The 24,262-nt window shown below is 42.8% G+C and overlaps 1 protein-coding gene across 11 annotated transcripts in view; it reads right to left on the bottom strand.

Annotated features, from left to right (window-relative positions):
* The window catches only part of fam53b (family with sequence similarity 53 member B), a 103,736-nt gene extending 79,926 nt beyond the window's left edge, over window positions 1–23,810 (bottom strand). The window contains exons 1-2 of one of the 11 annotated variants that reach the window (XM_055646746.1): window positions 23,297–23,810; window positions 2,203–2,274 (exon numbers count right to left, since the gene is read on the bottom strand). The gene's annotated coding sequence lies outside the window, so the exon portion shown is untranslated. The other 10 variants (XM_055646745.1, XM_055646751.1, XM_055646748.1 and 7 more) reach the window with 10 other exon arrangements.
* Window positions 23,811–24,262: the final 452 nt, after the last annotated feature.

Raw genomic sequence — 24,262 nt, 5'->3', positions numbered from 1 at the left:
ACGGTCGTAGCGGGACGTCGAAATGGACTCACCCTACGACCATGTCTACGACAAGCTACCACCTAGTCGAAGTCAAGCTGCGTCAACAGGCGACACAATTCCTCGCGACTTGGGACGTCCACCTACCACCACACCTACGACAACCGGTCAACCTACTGCACCCGCGACAAGCTACAACAAGCTACGACCCTGTCGGCGACAAATAAAGACAACTGAAGACTTTTGATGCTGGTATTGTCGCCGGTTGACATAGGATGACGTAGGTTGTTGCCAATGGAATTGACCGAGGTCATCACCTGGCGACAACCAACGTCACCTGCCGTCATCCTGGCGACAACACCCACGACAGGAGAAGACAGACAACGTCAGGTCCACTGTCACCGAAAGGTTTTGAACATTTCAAAATCCAGCAGCGACAAGAAAAAAGTTACGAGACTTGAGGAGACAACTCACGACAATACAGGTGTCACCCCGTGACCATGTGGCAACAGCCTATTTTCCGGCTGTCATCGAAAAAATTGCCTAAGTGGTACAGGCCCGTTAGTGCCCTGTTCACCATGACTGAACCATAGCAAAGACCAGTGAGTAACACAGAAAGCATTCAGTACATCAGGCAGCATTTCTGAAGATGATGTCCTGACCTGAAAGGATCAGGACCCTAATTGAAACATTGAGTGACCATTCCCTCCAAAGATGCTGACTCCCTGAGTTACTCCAGCACTTCGTGTTTTACTCAAGATTCCAGCATCTGCAGTTCCTTGTGTCTTCCTACAAAAACTTGTCTTTTCCACCAGAATTGGCTGTCCATGGGATTTTACCGGTAAGAAAACATTAAATTGTTAAACACATACAAAACAATGCTTATTGATTTTACTGCTTCCACTATGTTTCCACAATATTTCCAAATTGAAATTGTGAATTAGATGCTGATAGATTGTATTTATCACTTCCAATCAAAATTTGTGGGAAAGATAACATTTTTGCACAGGATAAATGGTCTTTCTAAATTTGTAAATAATTTAAAGCACAGTTATAGCTTCATCATAAAGTGTGTCTTTTGAGTTGCTTCTGCAGAAAGCTTGGGACTAATAACATAAATATTCCACTTGCCAATGAATTGATCTCGTGGATTTGAAAACACACACATTTGTTAACTAACTGCAACGCAGTAAAACAGCTCAAAAACTGGAAGTTTAAAAATTCCTTCCAGCATCATGCCCACACACTCAGGTTTCCACTTGAAACCAGAGATTCCATTACATCCATTATACATCAGTGAATTATATATTTGAAGAATTTCAAAAGAAATTGTGCTGCTCAAAGCTCAACTGAGACTTTTGTACCAGAAAATAAAACGTATTTTCCACGTTGTAGAGTTAATTTTTTTCCGGTGGACTCAGATTGGCTGGACTCAAAGTCAGCTTCAACTCAGCCCCATTGGTAGCATCTTTCCATTCCAGAGACGTGAATGCGCTGGTAAATTCAGGGCTTGTCTGCTCTCTCAGGTGAATATATGGTGGCACTGCAGCACTATTCTGATGAAGGCTTTGGAATTTAACCTGATTGACCAGGTAATATTTATCAATAACATTATTGTCTGTTAATACACGTTGGGAACATGCTGTGTGCAAATTGACTGTGCGTTTCCCACCCAACACCAGAAACTGCACTTTCCTTGCTGTGCAATGCTTTCTGATTTTTAGGGCACTCTATTGATACAAGATTGTTTTTCCTGCATTGATTTTATCTGAATAGATACCAGAACTAAAAGATCAATATGTTTTTATCTTGAAGCAGAGTCCAGAATTCATTTGCTCCAAATCCAAATGAGGCTTTAATTGCACACAGCTCTAAAAAGGTGAAACAATTCATTATTTTCCGCTGAGACAGTTTTATTTGCAAAATGTACTTTCACACATTGTTGTGACAATTTAAATTGATTTCAATAACTGGACTATTCAGAAATTTGTCTCTGCTGTCAGCTGATGATAGATGATGCATGCAGGCTTTTCACTTAGTCTAGGAGGACATAACACATTAGTTTAATGTCATATTAGAAAGCTTCGGACCATCCCATTGTCTCATGCCAAGTGTAACCATGAAATGTACAGCAAGGAAAACAGGCCCTTTGGCCCACCGAGACTATGCTGACCATCAATCATAGGATAACAGTGGTGGGGTCTCCCAGCTGGCTTATCTCACCTTACCCAGTGCTGGCATCTCCTCCTTCTCATCTGACGTCTTTTAGTATTTGTCCAACTTTTTTTCTGAATTCTGTATGTGGATAGATTAAATAGTTAGTGGTAATGCTCCAGTATCTAAACATTCCCTTTCCACTTATATCTTCGTATTGTATATTGTATTGTATTCAAATTTATTGTCATTGTCTCAATTTGAGACAACGAAATGAATTTCCCTTACAGGCAGTATCATAAAAAAATCACAAAGAAATAATAAAAATAAATAATAAATAAATAATAAAACATATTAAAAATAAAATTGAAATTGAATTAAAATTTAAATAAAGCACAAACACAGAAAGTCCACGACACAACATAACATAAATGGCACCAAGGTGAGGAAGGCACCATAGTCCAGCCAGCCTCCCCTCCGTGTTCATCCGTGGACGGGGCCTTCCGAGCACCCGCAGTCGCCGCTCCGGGTGGCCCGATGTTCAGGCCCTCACATCTTCAATGTTAATACAATGCTCTCCATAGTAACCCCCCCAACTCTCCAACCCATCGATAGCTGGGAGAAGACCTGCAGAAGGAGTTAGAAATGTCAGCACCCATCCTACCTGAGTGGTCCACTTTAAAAAAGATACAATTCAGGACATTGATGAGTTGCTTGAAGTAAATGCAGCATGGAAATAGTAAGCTATCCAAAGTTGCTACGTTTTGATATGATCAATGCCACTACTTAAATTCAACAAAAAATGAGGCGATACCTGACATTGCAAGATTCCTTGCTGAACCAAGGCAAAGGCTACTCATTCCTTCTGGTAGATTGTCCTCTATTAAAGAGGGCCAGGCGTATTTATTTCACACTGCTCAAGAATGCCTTTGGTCTCCCCCACTCTCCACAGGGACACGCTCCCGACTACCAACAACCTCTCCCCCTTCTATTACCAAATTAACCCAGGGTCGTGTCATTAAAATGCTGTCATAACTCCAATCACTTGTATTTGAAACAGGGCCTAACATTCTAGTCTTTGGCAAATATGAACTCTTGTCTTTCAAATTTTCCAAGATATTTGCATCTTCCCATTCTGAGTGAGATGATGGTGATGGTGATGGGAACATTAAGAATAATGTGTCCAATTTAATGTGCCCGATGAACTCCATCCTATAAAAATAAGCGTAGCTTCCTCTCGGCTATCCCTCTGTCCTTACAATCACTACAAACATTTTGGGTCTAAAAAACTTTGAGATATGTCATGTTTTCTCCTGTGCAGATAGTACTAACATGATCTGTGCAACAGCTTTCTGATAATGCATCTTGGTTTCGGAAATGCTTATGGAAAATATGTTTCACAATACAGTAATTAACTCAATTTGATATACCATGACAGTAAGTAATCATAGAGATCTGCCTTGGTAACGCATACATAGACACAAAAAGCTGGAGTAACTCAGCGGGTCAGACAGCATCTTTTGAGAAAAGGAATAGGCGACGTTTCGAGTCGAGACCCTTCTTCAGACACGTATGTCAGGCATTGGCTGCAATCGTATTTCTTCGTGGAGTGGCACAGTAGCGCAGCGGTAGTTGTTGCCTCACAGTGCTTGCAGTGCCGGAGACCCGGGTTCAATCCCGACTACAGGTACTGTCTGTACGGAGTTTGTGCGTTCTCCCCATGACCACATGCATTTTATCTGAGATCTTCGTTTTCCTCCCACACTCCAAAGACGCACAGGTTTGTAGGTTAATTGGCTTGGTATAAGTGTAAATTGTCCCCAATGTGTGTAGGATCTTGTTAATGTGCGAGGATCACTGGTCAGCGTGGACCCGGTAGACCAAAGGGCCTGTTTCTGCACTGTGTCTCTAAACAAAACTAAACGTAGTATTAGCACCCAGATTGAATATTTGTGGGGGGGGGGGGAGAGAGGATTCAACATTTTTTGGAAAGCAGTTCAGACTATCCACTATTCATGACTGGAGAAAGGACATGAAGAGAGGCAGGTGAGAACCGAAAAGGAAAAGCTGCTGCTAAAATATCCTAACAATGAGGCAGTTATCAACGGCTTGCCATTTTTAAGAAAAGCTGACTTTGATTTCAAAGCAAGATCTGGAAAGCAGTCAAGAATTTACTATAATGTTTAATTTTGTTTGCATAAGTGTATTATCAGTAGATCCATAATGTGTTTGGTTATTAACATATCACTGTTTAAATCTATCCACAGCATCAGTATTGGGTCCTGATGTTCAGCTGGAGACTAATTGTAAAAAAACAATTGAGTTATATTTGTGGTGTACATTCATGCTGTTATCAGCCTGCATGCTGGGTGTTGTTATCTCAGCCTTCACTGGATGTTATTAAGAAAAATATTTTTATACCTCAGAACTTTAGCAGTTATTTCAGTCATACATTTTTCCTTCAGAATACACCATATTCATGTTAAAAAAACATGCAATGATTAAGTGCTATTTTCAACACCCAGAACATATTTTGCTGCTCAATTCAATGTACATTGGCTACAAATGTGATAATGCGACCCTGCTTTCTTTCATCTTGACAGAATCATGTCAATTTCACCAGGAGTGAAATGCCATAAAGAACATTTCTGACACATTTTACTTCATGCTGTAATTTCCACATCGCACTTCCAGAAGTAATTTACATTTGCAGAGATCATGACATGAACCTAACGATGTTAATGCCTTTTTTCAGGAATGCAAGGTGAAATTCAGACATACATTTCCATAGTTCCTCTATCACTATTCATACACAAACCACCTCGGTGGTTATACTGCTCTCTGTTCTGCAGCTAAGTTATTTAAAGGGTCACTCATACTCCCACTTGTAACTCCTACACTCTTCTTCACAACTCTCTGGAGGCTGCCTGCTCATGGCCAAATGTGTTTTCAATCACTGATGCTTCTTTTGACCTGCTCTGCTGTTTCAGGACATGGCACTTAGGCGGATGCATGGTGCTTCCATGGGTGTTGGTAGAAAACTTGGAACAGAGACACGGACACAGTCACGTCCGGAGTCCCAGTGCAGGAAGTGGTGTGGTTATTATTGAGGCACCCATTGCTGAGGCCATGGCCTGAAGGCAGAGGCACTAAAGAACTCAGTGACAAACCCACAGTGGTACACTCACAGCATCTGTGTGAATTAATGTTCCTTACCCAATCACTCCGCGAAGAAGTCTTCACCAAGACGCCAGCATGGAGGGTCATGTCCATTGCAGTCCAAGCTCTAGCCTTGTACCCATGCTTGGACTTTTCAAAGTCATGGTCACTGTCACATTGACCTTTCCGACATCAAGATGGTTACAAGCGGGAAACTCTACCTGGCTATCTTGTCAGGACTTGTCAAGTAGACCACCAATTGTTTAGATGCACGAAGTGAAAAAGGTTTCAGTCCATTCACCAACATCTGCCATTGCAATACACATTCTTCAGTTAACAAGTGGCGGTTTTGGCCTCATCTCAAAACAGTCAACTGCATTCTTCCAGCAGCAGAGCACTCTGACATAAGCAAATGAAGTGAGGCCCAGCGCAAATTGTAGGAACAGCACTTCATATTTTGCTTGGGTAGTTTACACCCCAGCAGAATGAACATTGACTTCTGTAACTTCAGATAGCCCATGCTCTCTCTCTCTCTCTTCATTCCCCCTTCCCCCCCCCTCCCCCCTCCCCAGTTCTCCCACTGGTCCCACTGTCTCCACCTACATTCTTTCTTTGTCCTATCCCCTCCCCCGGCACCAGTGTGAAGAAGGGTCTCGACCCGAAATGTCACCAATTCTTTACCTCCATAGATGCTGCCTCACCCGCTGAGTCTCTCCAGCATTTTGTGTCTGCCATAAGCAAATTAAATGTATTTGTTAAATTGTGGGAGCACTAGTTAGTTTACCCAGTGGGTATTCTCTGGCTGAAGGTTGAAAAACAGCCAGCATTCAGTCCGAGACACAAGCACTGCAAAAATATACCAACTCTGTTATTTGGCTCAATAACGTGAAACAATGATCATTCTCCCTGTGATAACTTTCTTACAATACCAGTCAAGATTCAATTCAGCCTGGGCAGATCACACCCACTGTTTTTAATATCAATCTTCAGATAAGGTCAAACAATTCACAGCAAATGGCTCCAACCATTAATCAGTCTGCAGATTTCAATCAGTTGGGATACTTAAAAAAATCTTCCAATGCATTGTCAGGATCAATTTCTTTAATAAACCAACAGCCAAAAAATGCCCAGCATACAGTTCAGATCTAGATATTGTTCATTTCAATGAGTGAGGAAGCACAGTAGATGAGGCGATAGATAACTGCATTGCATGGAGATTACCAACCTGCTAGGCTGCACCAGAGGCATTGAACTTGGCTGATCCAATGTCCTTTGAGAGTTTAGAAGTTAGTTCCATTTCGAGATATAGCGCGGAAACAGGCCCTTCAATCCACTAAGTCCCCATCGACCAGCGATCACTGCATACTAACACTATCCTACACACACTAAGGACATCTTACATTCATACCGAGCCAATTAGCCGATAAAACTGTACATCTTTGGTGTGGGGGAGGAAACTGGAGCTTCCTGGAGAAACCTCAATCATGTCACGGGTAGAACGTACAAACCCCATACAGACAGCACCCATAGTCAGTATCGAACCCAAGTCTCTGGCGCTGTGAGACAACAACTCTATCGTTGCGCCATCATGCTGCCCATGGACACTTTCCTCCAAACCAGTCAGTATGGTAAAACAAGATATTGAGCAAGTGAGTGCGACAGCAAGCACAAGAGCAAGAGAATATTTTTGGCCTGTGAGCAAGCCTTACTCCAAGTCTCCCTCCAAGTGCAATGCAATGACTTGACTAGTAGAGGTGCTCCCTCACAGCTCCAGTCCTGATCTCTGGTGCTGTCTGTGTGGAGTTTACACGTGGACTTCCTCCAAGTGCTCAGGTATCCTCCCATGTGACAAAGACATGCAGATGGCTCAGTTAACTCTCCACTGTAAATTCTCCCTACTCCCTTTATAAGTAATAGAATATGAGGGGTAATTAAGTAGGATTACCCCCATATTCTATATACCTCCATAAACAAATCATTATAGAAATGAGTGCTCCATGATTGGCATAAACCCAATTGGACAAGCGGGTCTGATTTTATGCTGCACGTCTCTGAAGGCTTTTAAAGGCTGGAACTCCAAGGTCCAACCTTCACTCCAAATATTCAGCAAGTAACATTTGGGCCCACCATTTTTCATTTAAAATGTGCCTGTATAATTATTTAAGGATAGCAATTAAAGATCACAATTCTTTGACAATTTTTTAAATCACTGCTTTAACTGCTTAAACACTCAATTTGAACTAAATTAATTTCCAGGCTTTATTTTCTTTTCCTTGATTTTTGTCTTTGTTTTAAAGATCAAGGAATTGCACCAGTTTTCTTGAGGAAAGATCGAACATTTTAAATGAATTATGATTAATTTCATATGGTGTAGAGGAACTCAAATAGTTTAAAACCAGTACATTTTTTAAAACATAACACTGCTGGCTAAATAAGTAAATGTTGTTTGTTTGCATTTCCAGGATCACTGGCTTTCTGTTGCCAAATTGGAAAGCATGGAGGAAGTCAGCTACGTGCAAAGCAAAGATAAAATTATAGTTACAAGCTTATGGATGATGTGGCAGACATTCACTTTAAACTCTTGTAGCCCTTTGATAACAGTCTTCCCAGAATGGAAGCGGGTTTTAGCAAAGTAAAATCCACCATTTTGGCCAAGCCATAATGAAAGATTGGCAGTATGTACCTACGCCAGGGCAGTAAGGGAAGGTGGGGGGTAAGACACTATCCCTATAAATTATGGATTACTTGCATCTAAGTATATCTATGTGCTACAAGGCAGATTAAACTGATTTATAAAACAAACCATCATCACCATTATACTCAGTTCCCAGTTAATTTAAAGGTGATTTTTGCAAATGGCTTTGGTTTAGTTCAGTTTAGTTTATTGTCACGTGTACCGAGGTACAGTGAAAAGCTTTTGTTGCTTTTGTAGCATCACGGTTTTGTGTATTTCCAGATCCCCTACTTTATTATCTAAAAATTCTAACATGTCAGTAAAGGGCACGTGCATTCAGCCAATTAAAGTAAAACAAGAATAACTAACAAATATTGGCAAAAGTCATAATGAAGTCAGCATTTTAACTAAATAACCATGAAGCAAAGAAATCTGTTACCACCCTGACTCTGAAACAACAACTCTGCCCTGGGAAACAACCTAACTTACTGAGATGGCCAAAACCACAGTAAACATGTATAATAATAAGCCCAGGCAGCACAGTCTAGCTATTAGTTTCAGGCACACAAAACATATTGCCAGCCTCGTCAATCCTGCAGAGATTTCCTTGCTAACACCAGAAGACGTGCCAAACTTGTGGGAGCTATCCCACAGGACTAGTCAAGTCTGTTACAGTCAGTCATACTTGCAGATGCATGCCGACAAACCACGCCCCAGACTCCTCCATTACTAGTATTTCTTTTCCCACAAGAGGGGCAGGGGGGAGGAAGCACCCGTCCAAAGCAGCCAACCACCCACCCAACATTTCATGTTGATTGATGGCAGGTCTTGTTTAAAGGACCAGTCAGTCAGTGACACTTATTCGACAATAACATGCTTATAAGGGTCAGTTTGAGTTCAGCCAGGACTACATTAGTGCAGCCTTGATCAAAATATGAATACAAAACCATTCCAGAGGTGAGGTAACATGAGCAGCAGAACAGAGAATGGGTTTTTAAATGTGGATGTTTATAACATATTCAATGCAATCTTGAATTACTTTCATTAAATATTTGTTTATGTAAAATCTAAACAGTATTTACTTTATTTGTATCTATGTACAGAGACATGGAATAGGAGATCTCAAAGTGTCAAAGATGAAAAGTAACTGGGTTAGGATAGAAACATAGATAGATGCATTATTAGAGATATTATTGGAGAGTTCCATTTGCCAAATAGCTTTATAGACTTGCTAATGGATAGTTTTGGTTCGGGAAAATAGTACTTGAAGCTTATCTGTCACGATGGATCTTTGATTAACCTAATTCAGTCAGACTCACCTTGGGGAAAACACTGTCAATAGACACATTGTCTGGACTATACTGGCATTTCAAACAGTTGTCTTTTTTTAATGCTAACCCATAGCCACTCTATACCTGGCCAGGCAGAAAAGCAACCTGTTCTATGGCTATTCCATGTCTTGTTCTTGTTCCTACCATTTCATCGTGTGAACCCTTCTAACGCTTATATCCGAGGGAAAATAAATGTCTACACTGCACCGAAGTCAACAACACTCTCATGATAATATTTTGATTTTGATGGAATGATGTTTTTTGTGAATTGCTCAAAAGGATAAAAGGCCTACTCCTATTCACATTTCTTGTTCGTATGACCTTTCAGGCAAATTGGAAACTTCAATAAAGGAAACTGGTCACCTCTAAATGACAATTGACAGCAATACCATAACATCTAGTCTAGCACAATTAACATTCTGGGAGATAGACACAAAAAGCTGAGTTACTCCAGCTTGTTGTGCATATCTTCGGTTTTAACCAGCATCTGCTGTTCCTTCTTACACACAACATTCTGGGTGCCATCATTAAACACGGTATTAACTGGGCCAATCAGATAAATATAGTGGTTACAAGAGCAGGTCAGAGGCTGAACATTCTGCAACTATTGGCTCAACTCCTAGCTTTCCACCATTTACAAGACAGAAGTGGCAAAGAATACTCACTATTCATCTGGATGAGTACAGCTCTAACAGCACTCAAGATAATTGATATTATCCAAAACAACCCAGTCCGCTTCTCTGGCACCAAATCCACCATCCGAAATATTAATTCCCTTCACCATGGCTACAGTGTTTACCAGCTACAAGAAGTAATGCAGCAACTCATCAACGGCAGCCCGCAAACCAGCCAACTCTCCCATGAAGCAGGAGCGTGGAAATTCCATCACCTACACCCCACACACCACTCTCACTTGGAACGATGTTGCTGTTCTTCCACTGTCACTAAATCAGTGGCGCACAGCCTTTTTTTTTTACTGGGAAGGCCAGATTTACAATCCAAACCAGTTCCAAGAGCAACTCCAGAGCAATGCAATTTATTGTATCCAAGCTATTCAGAAAAGTACATTAAACCTAAGTGCTTCTTTTTAAAGAAAAGCCAGCTCCATCACCTGAGGGAAAACATTTTCCAAGTCAGGAAACTATACATATTTTCTCGATGTCCACACTCAATAAACAAAGAACAGCACAGCACAGGAAACAGACCCTTTGGCCCAAAATGTCTGTCTCTTGCATGGTGCAAACTTAAGCTAACCCCTTCTGTGCACAGTGCCTATCAAAAAGTCTCGTAAACACCACTATTATACCTCCATTCACCAACACCCCTAGCAGTGTGTTCCAGGCATGCACAACCCTCTGTGTAAACATTTTACCCATCTCACCTTAAACCTATGCCCTCGAGGTCTTTGACATTTACACCCTGGGGAAAAAAGCTTCTGACTCTCCACCCTATCTATGCCCTTCATAATTTTATAAACTTCTATCAGCTTCCGATGCTCCACAGAAAGCAATTCAAGTTTGTCAAAGTGAAACACAAAGTGGTGGAGTAACTCACTGGATCAGGCACCATCGCTGGAGAACATGGATGGATGATTTTTCGGGTCTGGACCAGAAGATGCTGCCTGACCCACTGAGTTACTTCAAAACTTTGTGTCTTTTTAAAAAAAAACAGCATCTGCAGTTCCTTGTTTCTCCAGGTTTGGCCAACCTTTCTTTACAGCTAATAATCCACAAAACATCCTGCTAAATCTCTTTTGCTCCCTCTCCAAAGTCACCACATCCTTCCTATAATGGGGTGGCCAGAACTGAACACAACACTCCAAATTGGCCTAACTAAAGCTTTTATAAAGTGCTTCATGATTTCCTGACTATTATACTGAATGCCCCAAGTGTATGATAGGTCTTCTTTGTCACTATCTATTTGTGTTATGACTTTTTGGGGGGCTATGGACATGGAACCAAGAGCCTTCTGAACATCAATGTTCATGCATCTATCATTAAGTGTCCTGACATTTAATGTCCCAAAGTGCAACACCATACACTTGCCTAGATTACATTCCATCTGCCATTTTTACACCCACATCTATAACTGATATAAATTGATAGTCTGGGACGTCACCAATTTTGTCATCATCTGCAAACTTACAAACTAACTACATTTTTATCCAAGTCATTGATATACTTCACAATCAACAGAAATACTTGTTCTGATCCCTGTGAAACACCAATGGAATCCATCCTAGAGCCAGAAAATTACACTTCCATCACAACCCTCTGTCTTCAAGAAGGGCCCGTTGTCCTTCAACTTTATGCACCCAATCTTGTCTTCAATGAGACCATGACCTGGAAAGATGACCAAAGCAGGGGGGAAGGCAGTTCAAAAACTCTTTAAGCCCAATTTAGCTGCATCAGCTCAATAAATTGTTCAGCAAAAGTTTTGTCTGTACCAGCAAGAAGCACGTGTCATAGCTGTGCCCTGCAATATAGTGATACTTGTGTCCATGCTAGTGACAGATTTGTAACCACACAATATCCCATTGTAACATGCTGAGAGATCTGTTCCTGCTATTACTGTTCTAGTGTTCCGTGGTGACAGACTCGAGCCCATCTTCTTGTACTTCCGGTGGCGCTGGTACCAGCAGCCTCCACCTACTCCACAAACGGTATCTTTTTGTTTTTTTTGTTTATTTTGTTATGTTAAAAGTGTATTTTTTTGTGTTTTTTGGTGTTTTTATGTGGGGGAAGAGGGCACGGTGCGGGGGATACCGTCCTTCAGCCGCTTCCTGGTGAGGACGCAACTATTATTCGAGTCGCGGCCTCCCCCCCCCCCCGCACAGCGGCCTACCTACCTGGATTGGCGCAGCCTTTCCTGCCGGGATCGACCGGAGCTCCAGCAGCGGCGGGACAACGCTGGAACATCGCGGGGCTGGCGATGCCTTACCGGGGGTCGCCGTCTGGAGCCTGGAGTGCTGGACCTGCTGCACCAACATCAAGGAGCTGCGGTTTGCAGAGCTCCCAACGCGGGCGGCGCTGACAAACATCATGGGGTCCTGCGACTCTGCCCGGCTCGACCTGTGGACTCAGGAGCTGCAGACTCCGGCTGCGGGAGGCGGCTGATCAGGAGGTCCGGGCCGCTGAGGAGGAGGATGCTCACCGTCGGGGCTCGGCGTCAGCGTTCCACCAGCCCGGCGTGAGGGCCTGAACATCGGGCCACCCGGGCGGGCGACTGCAGTGCTCGGAAGGCCCCGACTACGAGGGGAGGCTGGCTGGACTATGGTGCTATCCTCACCTGGGTGCCATTTATGTTATGTTGTGTTGTGGACTTTTTGACTTTTTGTGTTTGTGCTTTTGTTAAATTTTTAATTCAATTTCAATTTTATTTTTTAATATGTTTTTGTGCCGATACTGAAACGTTGTCTCAAAGTGAGGCAACGACAATAAAATTTGAATACAAGAATACAAGAATACAATCAGTACTGAGACCGTGTTATACAGTGTTTAAGAAGGAACTGCAGATGCTGGAAAATCAAAAGTTTTGGCCCTGAAACGTTGCCTATCTCCTTCGCTCCATAGATGCTGCTGCACCCGCTGAGTTTCTCCAGCATTCTTGTGTACCGTGTTATATAGTGGTAGACTTATCCTCATCAATACTATACTTCATTGTGAAAGTGACAGACATGTATGCAACAATAATATACCTTAATGTAACATGGAGACTGACCTGTACCCACCCATACTGTGCCATAGTGTTTTACCCAGCAACAGAACTGTGACCACCCTTACTATATCCCAGTGTTACGCAGTGACCATCCTTGCCCAGGACTGTACCTTGGTGTGACATGGTGAAAAACCTCTGCCCATCCCTACTGTACCTAAATGTTACCCAGTGACAGACTTGTGGCTACCAGGTTTGTACTCATGGTAGCCGCAAAAGACCTATGCCCGTCGGGCTGAACTCTTGTGTCCTACGGTGAGATTACAGCGCACCCAGATACTCCACACCCACCATTTTCTCCTCATCCATCGTGCATGTCAAACATCCCAGTAAACTTATCAAGCTCAAGTTCCTCTTATTCATTTATGTTGACAGGATCAGATAAAATCTCTCTTCTCCAAACATTCTTCCCTGCCACCAACATCAAGCTAAACAGTCTACAATTCCCTGTTTTCTCTTTACCTCCTTTCCTAACTAGTGAGGTTACATTATCTACCATAATCCATAAGAACTGTGCAGAGTTCAAAGAATGTGGGAATTCACTATTTCCTTAAGTTCTGGGATGCAGACTAACAAGGTATGTGAATATTTCAGCCTTTAATACTTTGTTTTCCTGCTGATACTGGTTCCCCTCAGTTCCCCTGTCTCACTAGAACCTATGTTCCTCAACATTTCAGGGCAGATGTTTGTGTTCTTTGTGAAACCAGAGCATTTGTTTAATTAGTCTGCCAATATGTTATTGCCTGATATAAATTTCTCACTGAGCCTTCACTAATATTTTTCTTTTCATATAATACCACAGAAGTTACTTCAATCGTTTTTTATATTCTCTACAAGCTAAGTTTCATGCTCCATTTTCTCAATTAGTACTGTATCAAAGTGCTACAAAAATGACAGTCTACTAACACATTATTCGGGCACAATGCTTTCGGGCCCGATCCTCAAGTTACATGTCTTACATGGCAACATACCTAGGCCCATCAGTATGGCATCCAGACTATAGAAACAAACCATTACCCACTAGCACTATAAACCAATATTACATGGTGTGAGACCTTGCACACTTGTACTGCACTAAAGTATCGCTCAGTAATAAATTTGTGCCTACCACTACTATACCCTAATGTTACATGGTGACTAGCGACAACAGTTCAAAGTGTTGCAAAGCGATAAGCTTGTATGTACCAGCACTACGCCCCAATGTAACATGTTGACAAAACTGTACCAACACTGTCTTACTGTTATACAATGACAGATTTGTTCCTGCGCCAATGATTCAAAGTGATAGACCTGTTGCCCAGTACTATACCCAAGTGTTACATGGTGGTTGACCTGCTCCCCCCAGTACTGTATTTTAGCACTGCATGGCAAGAACTGAGTTGTTGTCCCACTACGTACCGCTGCGAACAGTACCACTACGACAAACTAATTTCCCCAATACCATAAATATGTTCCAGTGTCAGAGACAGGCCTTTGCCTACTAGTGTGCACCCCAGTGCTACAATTAGTGGCCCATGTCCATCATTACTATACCTCAGTGTTTCATATAATACAACTTTATTTATCCCAGGATGGAAATTGATTTGCCAACAGTCATAAAAAACACAAAATACATGCAACACGAAATTAAAGTCTTATGGTATCAGAGCTATGCCCACCAGTACCACACTTCAATGTAACATATAACATACTTCATGTGCAGCATGCAAACAGGCCTGTTGACCAACGAAGGTTACACAGAAAAGCTGGAGAAACTCAGCGGGTGCAGCAGCATCTATGGAGCGAAGGAAATAGGCAACGTTTCGGGCCGAAACCCTTCTTCAGAGGGTCTGAAGAAGGTTTTCGGCCCGAAACGTTGCCTATTTCCTTCGCTCCATAGATGCTGCTGCACCCGCTGAGTTTCTCCAGCTTTTCTGTGTAACCTTCGATTCTCCAGCATCTGCAGTTCCCTCTTAAACACTGTTGACCAACGATGTCAGATCCCTTCTACCGCACATGATCTAAATTCCTCTGATCTTGTTATCTTCCGGTTTGTGCGGTCTTTCTATTTGCGCAAAAACAGTTTGAGATAGCACTATGATTTTTTGCCAGTTTACTCACCATTCTCCTCTGCTGCGAGTCCACCAAGTTTCGTTCCGATCGGTTGAATGTCGTGAAGGTTAGCGAGGTTTAAAAAATCTTTAAAACCGCGCGTGCACAGATCGATCTCTTCTTATGCCGTTCAGTACCGCGCGGATTAGTCTCTTCCCCTATAACTGACCGGGACGGTCCGCCCCTTCCTGCGCCATCGCATCTTTACTGGAGCTGAGGATGGCCGGCAGTTGTTTCCAATTTTTGGAGGGAACCGAAGCAGCCCAGCCCCATGCAGCCCAGCGTCGGAGACCCATGCAGCCCAGCGTCGGAGACCCAGCCCAGCCCGGAGTGGGAGACCCAGCCTAGCCCAGCGTCGGAGACCCAGCCCAGCTCTCCTCCCCTCTCCCCCATGGCTCTTCCGCATCTTATCTACAAGCTCACTCCTCCCTGCCCACACGCCCCTCTCCCCCCCCCCTGCCCACACCCCCCCCCCCCCCCCCCCCCCAACACTGCCCCCACCCCCCCGCCATCGGGGATGAGGGGAAATGACTGTTACATAGTGACAGATATGTGCCAATCAGTCTACACTCTAGAATTGTATTACCAGATCCACACTCACCAATACAAAGTGTATGGATGTGAACCTGGACTTGGAACCTCAAAGTGAATCAGATGTGATTCAAGGCTTGGTCTGGTCTCCTGTTCTCTGCCCATGAATCAGATGGAAATCACACGGACAAAAGAAGCAACTAGCTGGTGTGGGTGTGCGAGTGTGTGAAGGGGGGGGGGGGGGGGGGGGGGGGGCGGAGAGAGGTGTGGAGATGATGAATCTAACTCTCCACTTTAGTGCCTCTCCTTCAGATGGTGTCTTGGAACTGCTTTTTCAGGGAGCTGAGGTTCCAAGAAGTGGGCAGAAGGGGATCTCTTGTTGCAGGGATGGCGATTGAATGCGAGCATAATAGACACACCCATATGCACCCAATTTGAACCATGAACCAGCAGGACAAGATCTTTACCACGCAAGACTGCAATCACAGGGGTTGCCGAGTTTCAAAATGTCAATTTCCAATTCCCAAAGCCAATTAAGGATGGGTAATAAATGCTACTCATAGCAGCACTTCAGTGAAGAAAAAATATACATTATTTTATTTGTTCCTTCTACCCCAACTACTCAATGTTGGATTAGGCTCTACAGCAAACAACCTATAAATGAAATAACACAGCATAAATGTAGAATAAGGTTCAATGAGAGCAATTCAGAGGCTGGAGGCAATATGTTTGCGGACAGAAATTTGTGGCCTAGGTCTAGGCCTTATCCTTCCTTAAAATGTTCCTTCACTTTTATATCAGACGGGCGCAATTCTAGGAAATCTCAGAATACTCTGTACGACCACAATGGCTGCTGCCGATGTTTACTGTTGCTGTGGTTTTAATAATGTTACGTTTTATTAAAAAATTCAATGGATGGCTCTGATCCTTAAAACCGGCGCATTCAAAATCTTTGTAATGTGACATTATCCACTCCTGTAAAATGTGGTCTTTTTATATTTATCGCTGAATTTGTTACAAAACAATTAAGCCTGAAGATTTTCCATTTGCAAAACAGCATTATATGAGACTAAAGGCCAATTACTTTTGCTTTCCTTCAGTTCTTATCTTTTGTAGCTGGCAAACTAAAAGTGGCAGTACAAAACTCTTCATTGTCCTCCTTGCCTCAGTTCCTTGCCCATTGTTTTCACCTAGGGGCCACATGGCTCCGAAATACATTTCTCATTGACAGACTGTTCTGAAATGATGACCAGCAACTCGTGTTATTTGCAGCATAAAAACACAGATCCCACAAAATAGCAAATCTCAAGTTACTACTTTAATCAACCACGGGCTCTCTGAGAACAAACACAACTTTCACCCCTGCTCCACCTGATTGCACCGGTAATGGAGATTTTACTTCAAATAAACCTCACTCGTGAAAGAGCTCTAAAGCTCGCAAAAAAAACCCAAAACATTTTCCATTAAAACTGCTACAAAAATTAAACGATTTCTGTATATCAGATACATTCCACCCTTGCAGATTTATAAAATGTATTGCATGTCAGCTATAAATCATATAAATCATTTCTCAATACTAATTGCAGCTCAAATCAATAATCCTTCTTTCTGAAAACTGCACATTGACGAAATGTGGCTCAAATTGTCTTTTATGTTACTGGCAGACTAAAAATCAAACTCAGAGAAGAAAGGGTATCTGCAATACCCTGCAGTTATTTAATTGATTCAGCAACTGATAAGATTGATGGACAATTAACCCTCCAGATTTATGAAGCCAAATAAGGCAATTCACTCCCTGTTTCCATTTCATTACAAAATGTGTTTTGTACTTGTGCTTATGATGTAGAAGATGACCATGAGGTTGATCCGAGGGGATCATGGTGAAAACAAGAGGGTGGGGTTCTGGTTCACAAAACTAGAAAGGGAAAAAAAAAAATCAGCAAAACAAAATGAAACAGTACAGAAGTTTTAATAATCAAGGGAATAAGACATACCATCGGAAGACTGGCTTACAATAATTGCAACGTGTCACGTATTGCAACGTATTTTTAATCACGCACTACATTTACAGATAGGATTTACCAGTAGTGTAGGAGGCCTGGTGTTCTTGGACCAATCAAATCCATCAAGTTCTGTTATCCTGTCATACTGGTGTCTCCACAAATGTTGCTATTAATATCCTGAAACTAATCCAGATTAATGTTCACAATGGCGACAATGAACTCACCTTATGTCATTGTCAGATAAGGAATTCCAAAATAACACAATAACCAATAATACCCATTATTTGTTTCAGTGCCACATTTGTTATGAAGACAAGAATCTGCCAAACACGCAGTTTAAATATAAATCACAGTTGAAGTCATTGTTACATTTGGAAGCTCTGAGGTGATTAAAAAGCATGTGCGGATAAATAACTTGAATCTGCCAAATATATGGTTACTTCATTGATATGTAATGCAAACGGGATTAGAATATATATAACTACACTTCCTGCCATTCAACACCCTCAGGAAATAGACACTTTTAAATAGACAATCTCCATAAAAATGAAACATTGCTGCTAACTTACATGGGACTACAAATGTTTGAAAAAGAATTGGCAATAGTTGCATTGGCTGTTGTTTCTGGATGTATACTGTCACTCGACTGAAAGCTGGTTCTTACTTGCAGAATATTATTCCAGATGCTATGAAATTACCAATTTTTCAAATTTTCTTCTTTTCCCTTTCTTCTGATATGTATTTGCTGCTTAACAATTTGAAGAATAAGAGAGTTGTGGACATAGCCCAGACCATCACACAAACCAAACTGCCTTCCATTGACTCCATCTACACTTACACTGCCTCAGCAAAGCCACCAGCATTAGCAAGGACCGGTCTCACCCAGATCACTCTTTCTTCTCCCCTCTCCCATCAAGCAAGAGGTTCAGAGGTTTGAAACCGCACACCTCCAAATTCAGGGACAATTTCTTCCCAGCTGTTATCAGGCAACTGAACCATCCTCTGGCCAGCTAGAGTGCGGTCCTGACTTTCCATCTACCTCTGTGGGGTCAAGGAAAGAACGTTCACGTCCCGGCCCTGTTCCACCAATCTTTCCACCTCTATGCACAAGAAGCACAAGACGCCAATGTATGCAGATGCTGAGAAGTGTGTTAAGCTCTGGCTGAACAATTTCTAGTCTCATGATGTGGACTCAATAAGACTATCTACCTCTGTAGGTCAAAGGCACATCAAACCGCCTGACCCACTGTGTATTTCTAGCATTATCTATTTCAACATGTGCAAGGTTGAACAAGAGTGATGTTTATGGATATTAAAACAAGTATTTTCAAAATGCCATATTGGTTTATTTATTTATTTATTTTCTCTGGGAATAAGGTGCACACCATAACTTGCCAGTAATCTACAAACGAGATGAAGAATTGACCTAAATGTTGCTTGCCAAGTACTTTAAACACCTTATGCAGCAGATGCTAATCTTGCCCTTCATGACAGCGCAGTCATCATCAACAAGGTCAGCTCTGTGGGTGGCACATACCAACTCTGATGAAACTGGTGAGAGGCTGTTTAACTCAGTATGTTGGCAAAGGTACAGATAAAAAGGGTTGTTAAAATGTGCCTGAATGCTTACGATACAAAAAGAGCGCACAACAGTCTCATTGCCTTTAGCTGAAACACTTGTCCCTGCATTCCTTAAACTGATACATTACCATGGATGCCATTTAGAAATGTTTAAAATGTCTAGTTTTAAGGTATTTGGAAAGAATGGTGACTATCCCTCCCAAGAGCAATTTGAAAGATATTGTACTAGAGTAAAGAAGTTTTCCCTTCTTTACCTATTAAAAAGATTTTCTGCTGTTATTCCACAATAAATAAGGAACTTTCAAGACTAAGCTTAAATTTGTTTGTTATTTAAGTGTAAAATTGTACCAATGTGCATTTCACATTGTAGAAAATAATGTTACATTGTAGAAAAAAAGTTAATTGATATGAGGTCTGCTTCATTAGTCTGGAGTATCCAGACTTGACCCACTTACTCCAGCACTGTGTCTTTTTTATGACATCTGCCTATCAAAACCCCCAGCACCCATATCCATATATCACTCATTAGGCTTTCTATTCGCCCTCCTCTCTTCCAGATTTCTACCCCCCCCCCCCCCCCCCCCCCCCCCCCCCCCCCAACGCCGCAATCAGTCGGAAGAAGAGTCCTGAACAAAAATGTCACCTACCCTTGTTCACCAGAGATGCTGCCTGACCCATTGAGTTACTCCAGCACTTTCTGGAATTTTTAAAATATTTTATTCTTCCCATTCCAAATGGGAATTCCATAAATTTTGGATTAAAAAGTTGTATAGTTACAAAGCAGTACGTCTCACAAGTTAAAGCTATTCATTGCTCCAAAACAAAATAAATCAAATTCTTCCTTCAACAATTCCAAAAGATATCTGCTCTAATCAGATGTGTAATCTCTTGACAAGATGGGAAACAAAGGTATTCTCTCTATATCAAAATATTTATTGAGGGCCATAGTTTTTTTTCCTCCCCATAAACTAATCAAATTCATCAATTCTCAAAATGAGGGTCTATCATGTAATTTATTCAGTATTTGTATGATATGGGAAAGTAAAGTCGATAGTATTACACCATCAAGTATGCTTGAGAAATGTTTTCATTGTCTAAATGAGTGGGACATCTCAGGTTTATGAAGGCACTACCTACATGAAACTTTATTTTGTATAAACGTTTCATGAATCTCTTGTGGAATAGTTTGCTGCTTCAAAGGTTGCTATACAACAGCTGCTGCTACCATAAAACAATGTATCAAATTGCTCAGTTGGAAGCATTTGGAAACATTCTTGTCCCCACATCGGGGGTTTTCAGTTCAAATAAAACTAAAACATAATTGAGTAGATAATCAAGTCACATTCCAGGGTGGCTTTGTGGGAGTACTGCATGTTATTAAATGGCATTCACTCTCCATTAAATCCAGGCTAGCATTACTTCCCCAAACAACACAATACCTTTTAAAACCCTCAAACGTGTGTCTACATTTCAAAAGGAAACCCATTATGAAGATGCAAAGATGTTACATGATTACAGTCTGCACCCCAGTGGTATGAACATTGATTTCTCTAATTTTAGGTATCCTTACTTTTCTCCTCCCCTTCTCAGCTCTCCCTCAGCCCACTGGCTCCACCTCTTCCTTTCTTCTTCACCCCCTCCCCACCCTCACATCAGTCTGAAGAAGGGTTCTGTCCCAAAACGTTGCCTATTTCCTTTGCTCCATAGATGCTGCCGCACCCGCTGAGTTTCTCCAGCATTTTTGTCTAACATGGATACAAGTTAATTTTGGCTAAATAGGGATTACTGTCAGAGAGTTAAGTAGCAACAGATGAATAAAAGATTCACACTTTGATTAAAAAAAAAATCTGATATTCTAGATCCTTCAGCCCACCTTAACAGGGTTGAACTCTTTCAACTGCTTTTTCAATTAAATGTATCAATTAACTTAAGATACATTAAATGCATGGAGACATTTTTACTCTTAATCTCTTGAAATGAAATGTATGAAAAATCAAAGTAATAAGCCCTGCTGTCCTGTGGAAAACAGAACTTGAAAACAGTAAGGAGTTGGTGACATGCACGGTCAATGGTGTGCGACAACAAAGGAAATAAGTGGAGCTAATGTTTATTCGAAACAACATCATGTGTTACAGTGTTACAATGCTACATATACTGTTGCCAGCTGTCTGCCTAAAGGTATGCACGAGTACTTACTGCACAATGCTCTCTATATGCCACCAATCTCAAGCCTCAGAATACCTTACACATTCCATCGTCCCAGCTAGGAACAGCTCTGCACTGTGGCACTCGCCCGTGCAGGAGGAATATACCAGAGTCTTATCTAATCTTGGCAGCAAGTCACACCTCCCTTCATTTATCAACATGGTTACTCGGGGCATAATCTGTACTTTATCTAATGGCATCATGCCCCAATCAACCCTGAAATGCTCCAAGCAGCATTACTACAGTTTGGAAGAAATCGAGGATTATTTAGTGTTCCAGAAATACTGTAAATGCTATACATTGCAAAATACAAATAACACAAAGCTGTACATTCATAATCAATTCTCTATATAGAGCAAAGTAGTGCTGATCTGTGAACACAGTAGGGGGAGATGGCATCTGAGTACAGAACTGGTTCACATGATTGCCTACCAGGCTTTACTTTTGCTTCCCGGGACTAAGAACAAAAAGCATTTAAAATACCACCAGAATTGCGAGTCTTTAATAATAATAATAATAATAATAAAAAAGACAAAACCGCAATAATAAAAAAAGACAAAACTTTAAAAAAAGAGTCGTGGCATTCGTGACACGGGAGAAACAAACACTGGGAAGGAAACGCTTGAGGGTTAGTTGGCGTTTCCCAGAGCACAGACGCTAGATGCTGGGAGGGAGGGAATCTACAAGGGCAGACCCGGGGCGGGCAGCGACCCCTGGCCATGTGCAGTCACGTTCAGCCCGCCCGCCAGCGGGATGCCAATCCGCTCTAAATGCAATCGACCACACACTCCAACAAAAACCTGAAGCTCCCACTTTAAAACAAAATCATCAATACCTCATCCGAACAATAACGACCCCCCCCCTCTCAGAAATACAAATCCCCTCGAAGAAAAATCAAAAATCACAGTAAAACTCTGGAACAAAAGGCGTTACTGGACGTAAATAAGCCTCGCATTATTTACTCGGTCCCCGATATATTTATTTAAATATTACTTTGGACACGGGCTGGACTTGCAATTATAATATAATCACAGGAAAGTGAATACCCACAGGATCATCCATCCTTTCGGGACTAAGAGGATGCGGCGCGTTGGATCGGTTAATTAGATGGGTAGATATCTTTTAAAAAATATAAATATATATACATTTTTTTCGCCAACGTTATTTCTTCGGAGGCGGTTGTCAACGGCGCTGTGTGTCGGTCTCACAGTAGCCGACGGACGGCGGTGCTGTGCTGAGGACACGCTCACCCCTTGTGTACGGACGGGCTTCAGCTGTTGTGGAGCGCTGCTCCCACTCCGGCCCCCACTGTCACTGACTCACTTCACACACACACACAGTGTAACCATATCCGCGCACTGCATCACCGCGGGGGGAGGGAGGGAGGAGTGTGGGAGGGAGGGAGAGAGGGAGGGAGATGGAGGGAGAGAGGGGGAGGGGGAGGGAGGGGGAGGGAGGGAGGGAGGGAGGGGGAGGGAGGGAGGGGGAGGGAGAGAGAGGGAGGGGGAGAGGGAGGAGTGAGAGAGAGGGGGGAGGGAGGGGGGAGGGGGAGGGGGAAGGGGAGAGGGGGGGAGGGAGGGAGGGAGGAGAGAGGGAGAGGTGATGGAGGTGGGAGGGAGGGAGAGGGGGAGAAGGAGGGAGGGTGGAAGGGAGATGGGGGAGGTGGGGGGAGATGGGGGGTTGGGGGGGTTGGGGGGGGCAGGGAGGGGGGGGGGAGGGGGATGGAGAGGGAGGGAGGAGTGGGGGAGATGGAGGGAAGGAGGAGAGGGGGAGATAGAGGGGAGGGAGTGGGGGAGAGAGAGAGAAGGAGAGGGAGTCACGGGCTCTGCCCCCAGCCCACCCAGTACTCGTTCGCCCACTGTTAGACCACGTACCCAGGGAGGGCAGCCCGCGTTGGTGGGATCCAGGGTCCGCAGGTTTACCTTCTAACTCCAGCCAAGTGTCCGCTGGCCCGTTCCCCTCCGCTGCCCGCCTTCCTGCCGCGGAGCTGTCCACTCATTACTGCCAATCGGCTGAAATGAAGGGAAGTAGGTTTGTCACTTCCTGGACAGACTGCTTCTTCTGAAGCTGTGCGTGCGCTTGCTTTTTCTACACGCGAGGAAAATAAAGTTAATTCCCAATGCGTGATGTACAAACGACTGATGATTTTATTTTCATAAACAGCGTACAATGCCAGCTTTATATATTTAAAAACATGTTTGGTGATGGAAACTACCCCTTCCCCCAGACTGAGTTCGATACTGTCGCGATGATCGTGCTAGGTGGCGCAGCGACCCAATCTCCCGACTGCAAGAAGCAGGGGCTTTGAACTGCTGGAATAGATCGGCAGCTAAATGAAACAACCCCGCATGTAGAAGCAATTGTCAAGCCTTTTACACCAGGAAATAACCGTGCACAGGTAAAGCAATCATTTATTCAACAATTACTGATGACCAGAAAAAAAGTAAAGTGGCAAATACAACAAATACTGTAATTAAGATAGACACAAAAAGCTGGAGTAACTCAGCGGGACAGGCAGCGTCTCTGGAGAGAAGGAATGGGTGATGTTTCGTGTCTAGACCAGTCTGAAGAAGGGTCTCAACCAGAAACGTCACCCATTCTTTCTCTCCAGAGATGCTGCCTGTCCCGCCGAGTTACTCCAGCTTTAGGTGTCTATCTTCGGTTTAAAACAGCATCTGTAGTTCCTTCCTACAAATACTGTAGTCAACTCTTTTGTAAAGCAGTTCCTTGCGTCTACAATAAATACTACAGTTTGAAGTGTGCATGAATGGGCTAGTGTGTAGCAGGAGCTCGGTGCACGCTGGTTTGTGTTTCATGAAGGGGGTTTTAATTTACCTCCT

Source organism: Leucoraja erinacea, chromosome 15 (assembly GCF_028641065.1).
Source record: "Leucoraja erinacea ecotype New England chromosome 15, Leri_hhj_1, whole genome shotgun sequence".
Classification (NCBI taxonomy): domain Eukaryota; kingdom Metazoa; phylum Chordata; class Chondrichthyes; order Rajiformes; family Rajidae; genus Leucoraja; species Leucoraja erinaceus.
Note: the sequence above shows the minus strand (reverse complement) of the source record. Positions and strands in the feature narration are given on the sequence as shown.